The sequence below is a fragment of the Kogia breviceps genome, chromosome 5, assembly GCF_026419965.1.
Source record: "Kogia breviceps isolate mKogBre1 chromosome 5, mKogBre1 haplotype 1, whole genome shotgun sequence".
Taxonomy (NCBI): Eukaryota; Metazoa; Chordata; class Mammalia; order Artiodactyla; family Physeteridae; genus Kogia; species Kogia breviceps.
In genome coordinates, this window is record NC_081314.1 from 67,346,270 (window position 1) to 67,354,877 (window position 8,608).

The 8,608-nt window shown below is 38.4% G+C and overlaps 1 pseudogene; it reads right to left on the bottom strand.

Moving 5' to 3' along the window:
- Positions 1 to 7,352: 7,352 nt before the first annotated feature.
- On the bottom strand, positions 7,353 to 7,828 carry LOC131756707 (small ribosomal subunit protein eS10-like; annotated as a pseudogene).
- Between the last annotated feature and the right edge of the window lie 780 nt (positions 7,829 to 8,608).

The following is an 8,608-nucleotide window of genomic DNA, read 5'->3' on the forward strand; positions in this document are numbered from 1 at the left end:
TTTTGGTCAAATTGTCAGTTTCTTTCACTATTTTTTTAGTTTTGCACTAATGATTATCCAATAGGATGACAATTTGATTTTCTTTACTTTGTATTTGATTTGGAAAATTTGCCAAGAAGATTTTTTTCTTTACCTTTAAAACTGTTTTACTCTGATATATCTCAGAGTTGACTATTCTGGTCAATTTTCCTATGTACATAGGTGCATTCAACATGTAGATTTAGGCCATTTTAACTTTCAGAGAGTTTTCTGGGATTATATTTCTTTGGGGTTAAACACTTCATATTTATTTAATTTATAATCTACTTTATGATGGTGTAATTTATATAAAATAAAATTCACCAATTTGAAGTGTGTAATTTGATGAGTTTTGACAAGTCATATATAGTTGTTTAATCATTACTACAATCACTATTGGATTATAGTTTTAAATATTAGTTTCATTCCATTGTTCTGTTTTGCTTTTTCAGCAACTCCTATTATATGTATATAAATCTTTTTTGCCTATTCTCTATAGCTATCATCTTTTCTTTGATCATTTTACCTCTTTATTTATTTATTTTTCTCTTGGCTATATCCCTTATTATATTTTCAGTTGAATTTTCATCTATCTCCTTTGGGCATCTTGTGATTTAATCTTTACTTCTGAATTTTTTTTTTTTTTTAAAGCCTGGGGAGGTGAATGTTTTATTTATTTATTTATTTGTTTGTTTATTTGGCTGTGTTGGGTCTTCATTTCTGTGCGAGGGCTTTCTCTAGCTGCGGCAAGCGGGGGCCACTCTTCATCGCAGTGTGCGGGCCTCTCACTGTCGCCGCCTCTCGTTGCGGAGCACAGGCTCCCAGACGCGCAGGCTCAATAGCTATGGCTCACGGGCCCAATTGCTCAGCGGCATATGGGATCTTCCCAGACCAGGGCTCGAACCCATGTCCCCTGCATTGGCAGGCAGATTCTCAACTACTGTGCCACCAGGGAAGCCCCTGAAAATTTTTAATTAAAAAAATTTAAAGATTTTATTGAGATATAATTGACTTATAACATTATATTACCTTCAAGTGTACAACATATTGAGTTGATATTTGTATATATTTCTTTTTCTTTTTATTAAAAAAATTTTTTTTATACAGCGGGTTCTCATTAGTTATCCATTTTATACACATCAGTGTATACATGTTAATTCCAATCTCCCAATTTATCACACCACCACCACCACCCACGCCATTTTCTGCCCTTGGTGTCCATACGTTTGTTCTCTACATCTGTGTCTCTATTTCCGCCCTGCAAACCGGTTCATCTGTACCATTTTTCTAGGTTCCACATATATGCGTTAATATACGATATTTGTTTTTCTCTTTCTGACTTACTTCACTCTGTATGACAGTCTCTAGATCCATCCATGTCACTACAAATGACCCAATTTCGTTCCTTTTATGTCTGAGTAATATTCCATTGTATATATGTACCACATCTTCTTTATCCATTCGTCTGTCGATGGGCATTTAGATTGCTTCCATGCCCTGGCAATTGTAAATAGTGCTGCAATGAACATTGGGGTGCATGTGTCTTTTTGAATTATGGTTTTCTCTGGGTATATGCCCAGTAATGGGATTGCTGGCTCACATGAAAATTCTATTTTTATTTTTTTAAGGAACCGCCATGCTGTTCTCCATAGTGGCTGTATCAATTTACATTCTCACCAACAGTGCAAGAGGGTTCCATTTTCTCCATACCCTCTCCAGCATTTGTTGTTTGTAGATTTTCTGATGATGCCCATTCTAACTGTTATGAGGTGATACCTCAGTGTAGTTTGATTTGCATTTCTCTAATAATTAGTGATTTTGAGCATCCTTTCATGTGTTTGTTGGCAATCTGTATATCTTCTTCGGAGAAATGTCTATTTAGATCTTCTGCCCATTTTTGGATTGGGTTGTTTGCTTTTTTTTTTTTTTTTTTTTTTTGTGGTATGCAGTCTTCTCACTGTTGTGGCCTCTCCCTTTGCGGAGCACAGGCTCCGGATGTGCAGGCTTAGCGGCCATGGCTCACGGGCCCAGCCGCTCCGCGGCATGTGGGATCCTCCCAGACCGGGGCACGAACCCGTGTCCCCTGCATCGGCAGGTGAACCCCCAACCACTGAGCCACCAGGGAAGCCCTGTTTGCTTTTTTAATATTGAGCTGCATGAGCTGTTTATATATTTTGGAGATTAACCCTTTGTCCATTGATTTGTTTGCAAATATTTTCTTCCATTCTGAGGGCTGTCTTTTCGTCTTGTTTATAGTTTCCTTTGCTGTGCAAAAGCTTTTAAGTTTCATTAGGTTCCATTTCTTTAGTTTTGTTTTTATTTCCATTACTCTAGGAGGTGGATCAAAAAAGATCTTGCTGTGATTTATGTCAAAGAGTGTTCTTCCCATGTTTTCCTCTAAGAGTTTTATAGTGTCCAGTCTTATATTTAGGTCTCTAATCCATTTTGAGTTTATTTTTGTGTATGGTGTTAGGGAGTGTTCTAATTTCATTCTTTTACATGTAGCTGTCCAGTTTTCCCAGCACCACTTATTGAAGTGACTGTCTTTTCTCCATTGTATATTCTTGCCTCCTTTGTCATAGATTAGTTGACCATAGGTGTGTGGGTTTATCTCTTAGCTTTCTATCCTGTTCGATTGATCTATATTTCTGTTTTTGTGCCAGTACCATATTGTCTTGATTACTGTAGCTTTGTAGTATAGTCTGAAGTCAGGGAGTCTGATTCCTCCAGCTCCGTTTTTTTCCCCTCAAGACTGCTTTGGCTATTCGGGGTCTTCTGGGTCTCCATACAAATTTTAAGATTTTTTGTTCTAGTTCTGTAAAAGATGAAATTGGTAATTTGATAGGGATTGCATTGAATCTGTACATTGCTTGGGGGTAGTATAGTCATTTTCACAATATTGATTCTTCCAATCCAAGAACATGGTATATCTCTCCATCTGTTTGTGTCATCTTTGATTTCTTTCATCAGTATCTTATAGTTTTCTGCATACAGGTCTTTTGTCTCCTTACGTAGGTTTATTCCTAGCTATTTTATTCTTTTTGTTGCAGTGGTAAATGGGAGTGTTTCCTTAATCTCTCATTCACATTTTTCATCATTAGTGTATAGGAATGCAAGGAATTTCTGTGCATTAATTTTGTATCCTGCTACTTTACCAAATTCACTGATTAGCTCTAGTAGTTTTCTGGTGGCATCTTTAGGATTTTCTATATATAGTATTATGTCATTGGCAAACAGTGACAGTTTTAATTCTTCTGTTCCAATTTGTATTCCTTTTATTTCTTTTACTTCTCTGATTGCTGTGGCTAGGATTTCCAAAATTATGTTGCATAATAGTGGTGAGAATGGACATCCTTGCCTTGTTCATGATCTTAGAGTAAATGCATTCAGTTTTTCATCCCTGAGAATGATGTTTGCTGTGGGTTTGTCATATATGGTCTTTATTATGTTGAGGTAGTTTCCATCTATGCCCACTTTCTGGAGATTTTTTATCATAAATAGGTGTTGAATTTTGTCAAAAGCTTTTTCTGCATCTATTGAGATGATCATATGGTTTTTCTTCTTTAGTTTGTGAATATGGTGTACAACATTGATTGATTTGCACATATTGAAGAATCCTTGCACCCCTGGGGTAAATGTCACTTGATCATGGTGTATGATCCTTTTAATGTGTTGTTGGATTCTGCTTTCTAGTATTTTCTTGAGGATTTTTGCATCTATGTTCATCAGTGATATTGGCCTGTAGTTTTATTTCTTTGTGACATCTTTGTCTGGTTTTGGTATCAGGATGATGGTGGCCTCATAGAATGAGTTTGGGAGTGTTCCTTCCTCTGCCACTTTTTGGAAGAGTTTGAGAAGGACGGGTGTTAGCTCTTCTCTAAATGTTTGATAGAATTCACCTGTGAAGCCATCTGGTCCTGGACTTTTGTTTGTTGGAAGATTTTTTTTTTTTTTTTTTGCAGTACGCGGGCCTCTCACTGTTGTGGCCTCTCCCGTTGCGGAGCACAGGCTCCGGACATGCAGGCTCAGCAGTCATGGCTCATAGACCTAGCCGCTCCGTGGCATGTGGGATCTACCAGGACCGGGGCATGAACCCGTGTCCCCTGCATCGGCAGGTGGACTCTCAACCACTACGCTACCAGGAAAGCCCTTGTTGGAAGATTTTAATCACAGTTTCAATTTCATTACTTGTGATTGGTCTGTTCATATTTTCTATTTCTTCCTGGTTCAGTCTTGGGAGGTTTTACCTTTCTAAGAATTTGTCCATTTCTTCCAGGTTGTCCATTTTATTGGCATAGAGATGCTTGTAGTATTCTCTCATGATCCTTTGTATTTCTGTGGTGTCTGTTGTAACTTCTTTTTCATTTCTGATTCTATTGATTTGAGTCTTCTCCCTTTTTTTCTTGATTAGTCTGGCTAATGGTTTATCAATTTTGTTTATCATCTCAAAGAACCAGCTTTTAGTTTTATTGATCTTTGCTATTGTTTTCTTTGTTTCTATTTCATTTATTTCTGTTCTGATCTTTATTATTTCTTTCCTTCTACTAACTTTGGGTTTTGTTTATTCTTCTTTCTCTAGTTCCTCTAGGTGTAAGATTAGAGTGTTTATTTGAGATGTTTGTTGTTTCTTGAGGTAGGATTGTATTGCTACAAACTTCCCTCTTAGAACTGTTTTTGCTGCATCCCATACGTTTTGGATTGTCGTGTTTTCATTGTCATTTGTCTCTAGGTATTTTTTGATTTCCTCTTTGATTTCTTCAGTGATCTCCTGGTTATTTAGTAACGTATTTTTTAGCCTCCATGTGTTTGTACTTTTTACGTTTTTTTCCCTGTAATTGATTTCTAATCTCATAGCATTATGGTCAGAAAAGATGCTTGATATGATTTCAATTTTCTTAAATTTACTGAGGCTTGATTTGTGACCCAAGATGTGATCTATCCTGGAGAATGTTCCATGCACACTTGAGAAGAAAGTGTAATCTGCTGTTTTTGGATGGAATGTCCTATAGATATCAATTAAACCTGTCTGGTCTATTGTGTCATTTAAAGCTTGTGTTTCCTTATTCATTTTCTGCTTGGATGATCTGTCCATTGGTGTCAGTGAGGTGTTAAAATCCCCTACTATTATTGTGTTACTGTCGATTTCCTTTTTTATAGCTGTTAGCAGTTGCCTTATGTATTGAGGTGCTCCTATGTTGGGTGCACATATATTTATAATTGTTATATCTTCTTCTTGGATTGGTCCCTTGATCATTATGTAGTGTCCTTCCTTGTCTCTTGTAACATTCTTTATTTTAAAGTCTATTTTATCTGATATGAGAATTGCTACTCCAGCTTTCTTTTGATTTCCATTTGTATGGAATATCTTTTTCCATCCCCTCAGTTTCAGTCTGAATGTGTCCCTGCGTCTGAAGTGGGTCTCTTGTAGACAGTATATATGTGGGTCCTGTTTTTGTATCCATTCAGCGAGCCTGTGTCTCTTGGTTGGAGCATTTAATCCATTCACGTTTAAGGTAATTATTGATATGTATGTTCCTATTATCATTTTCTTAATTGTTTTGGGTTTGTTTTTGTAGGTCCTTTTCTTCTCTTGTGTTTCCCACTTAGAGAAGTCCCTTTAGCATTTGTTGTAGATCTGGTTTGGTGGTGGTGAATTCTCTTAGCTTTTGCTTGTCTGTAAAGCTTTTGATTTCTCCATCGAATCTGAATGAGATCCTTGCCAAGTGGAGTAATCTTGGTTGTAGGTTCTTCCCTTTCATCATTTTAAATATGTCATGCCACTCCCTTCTGGCTTGTAGAGTTTCTGCTGAGAAATCAGCTGTTAACCTTATGGGAGTTCCCTTGTATGTTATTTGTCGTTTTTCCCTTGCTGCTTTCAATAATTTTTCTTTGTCTTTAATTTTGGCAAATTTGATTACTATGTGTCTCGGTGTTTTCTCCTTGGGTTTATCCTGTATGGGACTCTCTGCACTTCCTGGACTTGGGTGGCTGTTTCCTTTCCCATGTTAGGGAAGTTTTTGACTATAATGTCTTCAAATATTTTCTCGGTTGCTTTCTCTCTCTCTTCTCCTTCTGGGACCCCTATAGTGCGAATGTTGTTGTGTTTAATGTTGTCCCAGAGGTCTCTTAGGCTGTCGTCATTTCTTTTCATTCTTTTTTCTTTATTCTGACCTGCAGCAGTGAATTCCACCATTCTGTCTTCCAGGTCACTTATCCGTTCTTCTGCCTCAGTTATTCTGCTATTGATTCCTTCTAGTGTATTTTGCATTTCAGTTATTGTATTGTTCATCTCTGTTTGTTTGTTCTTAAATTCTTCTAGGTCTTTGTTAAACATTTCTTACATCTTCTTGATCTTTGCCTCCATTCTTTTTCCGAGGTCCTGGATCATCTTCACTATCATTGTTCTGAATTCTTTTTCTGAAAGGTTGCCTATCTGCACTTCATTTAGTTGTTTTTCTGGGGTTTTATCTTGTTCCTTCATCTGGTACATAGCCCTCTGCCTTTTCATCTCATCTATCTTCCTGTGAATGTGGTTTTAGTTCCACAGGCTGCAGGATTGTAGTTCTTCTTGCTTCTCTGTATGTATTTCTACTTGACTTTTTCTTTTATCTCCTTCCTGAGTTTGATTAACTTATTTCACATCTTGGTTTTTGTCCATTTCTATCCAGAAAATTTGAATTTTGGTGTTTTATATCTTCAAATGTCTATTTAATAATATTTAATTTGTGTTGCATATTGTGTCATGATTTTCATCCATTTCTTTGTTGTTTTGGAGGGAAATAAATTCATCAGCTGGACATATTAGACTCTCACTTATTGTTTTCTTCTCAAAATGGCTTGGTATAGATGCTGCCTGTGATTTGTTCATTTAAAAGTGTTTTGAATTTTCCCGGCCTGCTAATAACAGGTGTTTCTTTGTGAGTAGAGATAAAGGGCTTGGGTGGTTTACTAAGATTCTTAGTTCAGGAATGCCTTCTTCTGTGATAAGTGGAGTGAAATTTCTTTAATAGATTGTGCTTTTCTGAGGGAGAGATTAGTGTGTCTTCTGATTCTGCAATTTTCTTTTGTTTCTGTAAGACTTCTACTTTCCACCATTTCCCAGTCTCTAAGTAATGCTTCCCCCTTCTAAGCAGCCTTCCTCTCCCTAGGAGTGGAGGCTTTCCAAGACTGTTATTTTTGGTTCTGTGCATTTTTTGAGCCTCTCCTAGACTCCTCAGTGGCCAGTGCTCTGTCCTGCCAGGTGGCAGACCTAATCTCAGTCTCCCTGCCACCCTCACTCCCTTCCTTCCTTCCTTCCTACAGGTTTATTCAACACTAAACAATCTCTTCCAGATTTACTGAGGTGGCCGACCACATCCACGGCGAAACACACCTTTAAATTGGAATTCAGTTGCTGACCCAGCCTGGCCTTAGCTCTCCTTTTGGCACAATGCTTTGTCTGTAGGCGTTTCTGTCAGCTTCCCCTTGTGTGAGTTTTGCAGGTTGTTCTCCGTCCAGAACTTTGGGCTGTGGCCAGTCTAAGGATGGCTGCAGTGCAGGGTGGCAGGACCGTCTCAGGGGGCAGATGGAGGCAATCACAGAAATACTGGATACCCTTGCTGGTAAGGTACCAGTAGAAATGTCTCCAGGCAAACTGTTCCTTCCTGTAGCCTGGTGATGTGAGACAGTATGGCCTTCATGACGTGAAGACTGGACACATTCTTGTCTGCCAGCTCAGGGTGTTTAGGTGGACATCCTTTTTGGCCACCATCACCCCCTCCCTTAAAAGGAGTTCATAAATGACAAGCAGGTCCTTCTTGGGCATCAACATCGCGATGGTTGCTGCATCCGGGGCTGGAGCTGGAGAAGGATTCTTAGCATTCCTCTACTCAAGATGAGACCCTTTCTTTTTGAAGTGGTGGCTTTTATTCATGTTCTTCCACTGCTAGGATTCCCCTAAACCCATCCTTCTTCCCTGCAGTCTTCACCTGACTTTCTAGTTAGAGCTCTGGAGTGAGCTCTGGAGCCAGCTTTGCTGATATCATATGTTTAATTTGCCCCTTACATGTAAATTAAAGTTTGTGGAATCTCTGTCTTGTAGTTATGGTATAGATATAGATTATATGTGATTTGAGTTGCTCTCCTTGTTAGTTTGTATGGGTTTTGGTGGTTGTGTGAAGAGATGTGGATGTAAGAAACTATCAGTATCCCATGGGAATTCAGTTGAGTCATTTTTTAAAATCTTGATTTTATTTATTTTGGAAGGTTTCCTCAAATTTCTAGTGATTCTTGATGGACTGCTCCTATTTAAGAGCGTGGCACAAAAAGGATATCAGGAGCCTTGTGTGTATGTTGAGTTTGGGGTGGGCTTTGCTTCGGGGTGATTGTACGGGAGCCGGCCATTATACTGGGGGATCCTCTAATGCCATAATGTGCAGTTCTATTCTCTGGGCCACTCATTTCTGTAGGGAAAGAAACTCTATTCTCTTTCCTAAAGGATGGATGTCTGGTTTGACCACAGGGGAACTGGAGGAAGGGGAGAGTGGGGGGATTGTTTCTATTCTATATAGATTTTAATTAGCCTCCTTGTTTTCAACCCTACTTGCCCTCC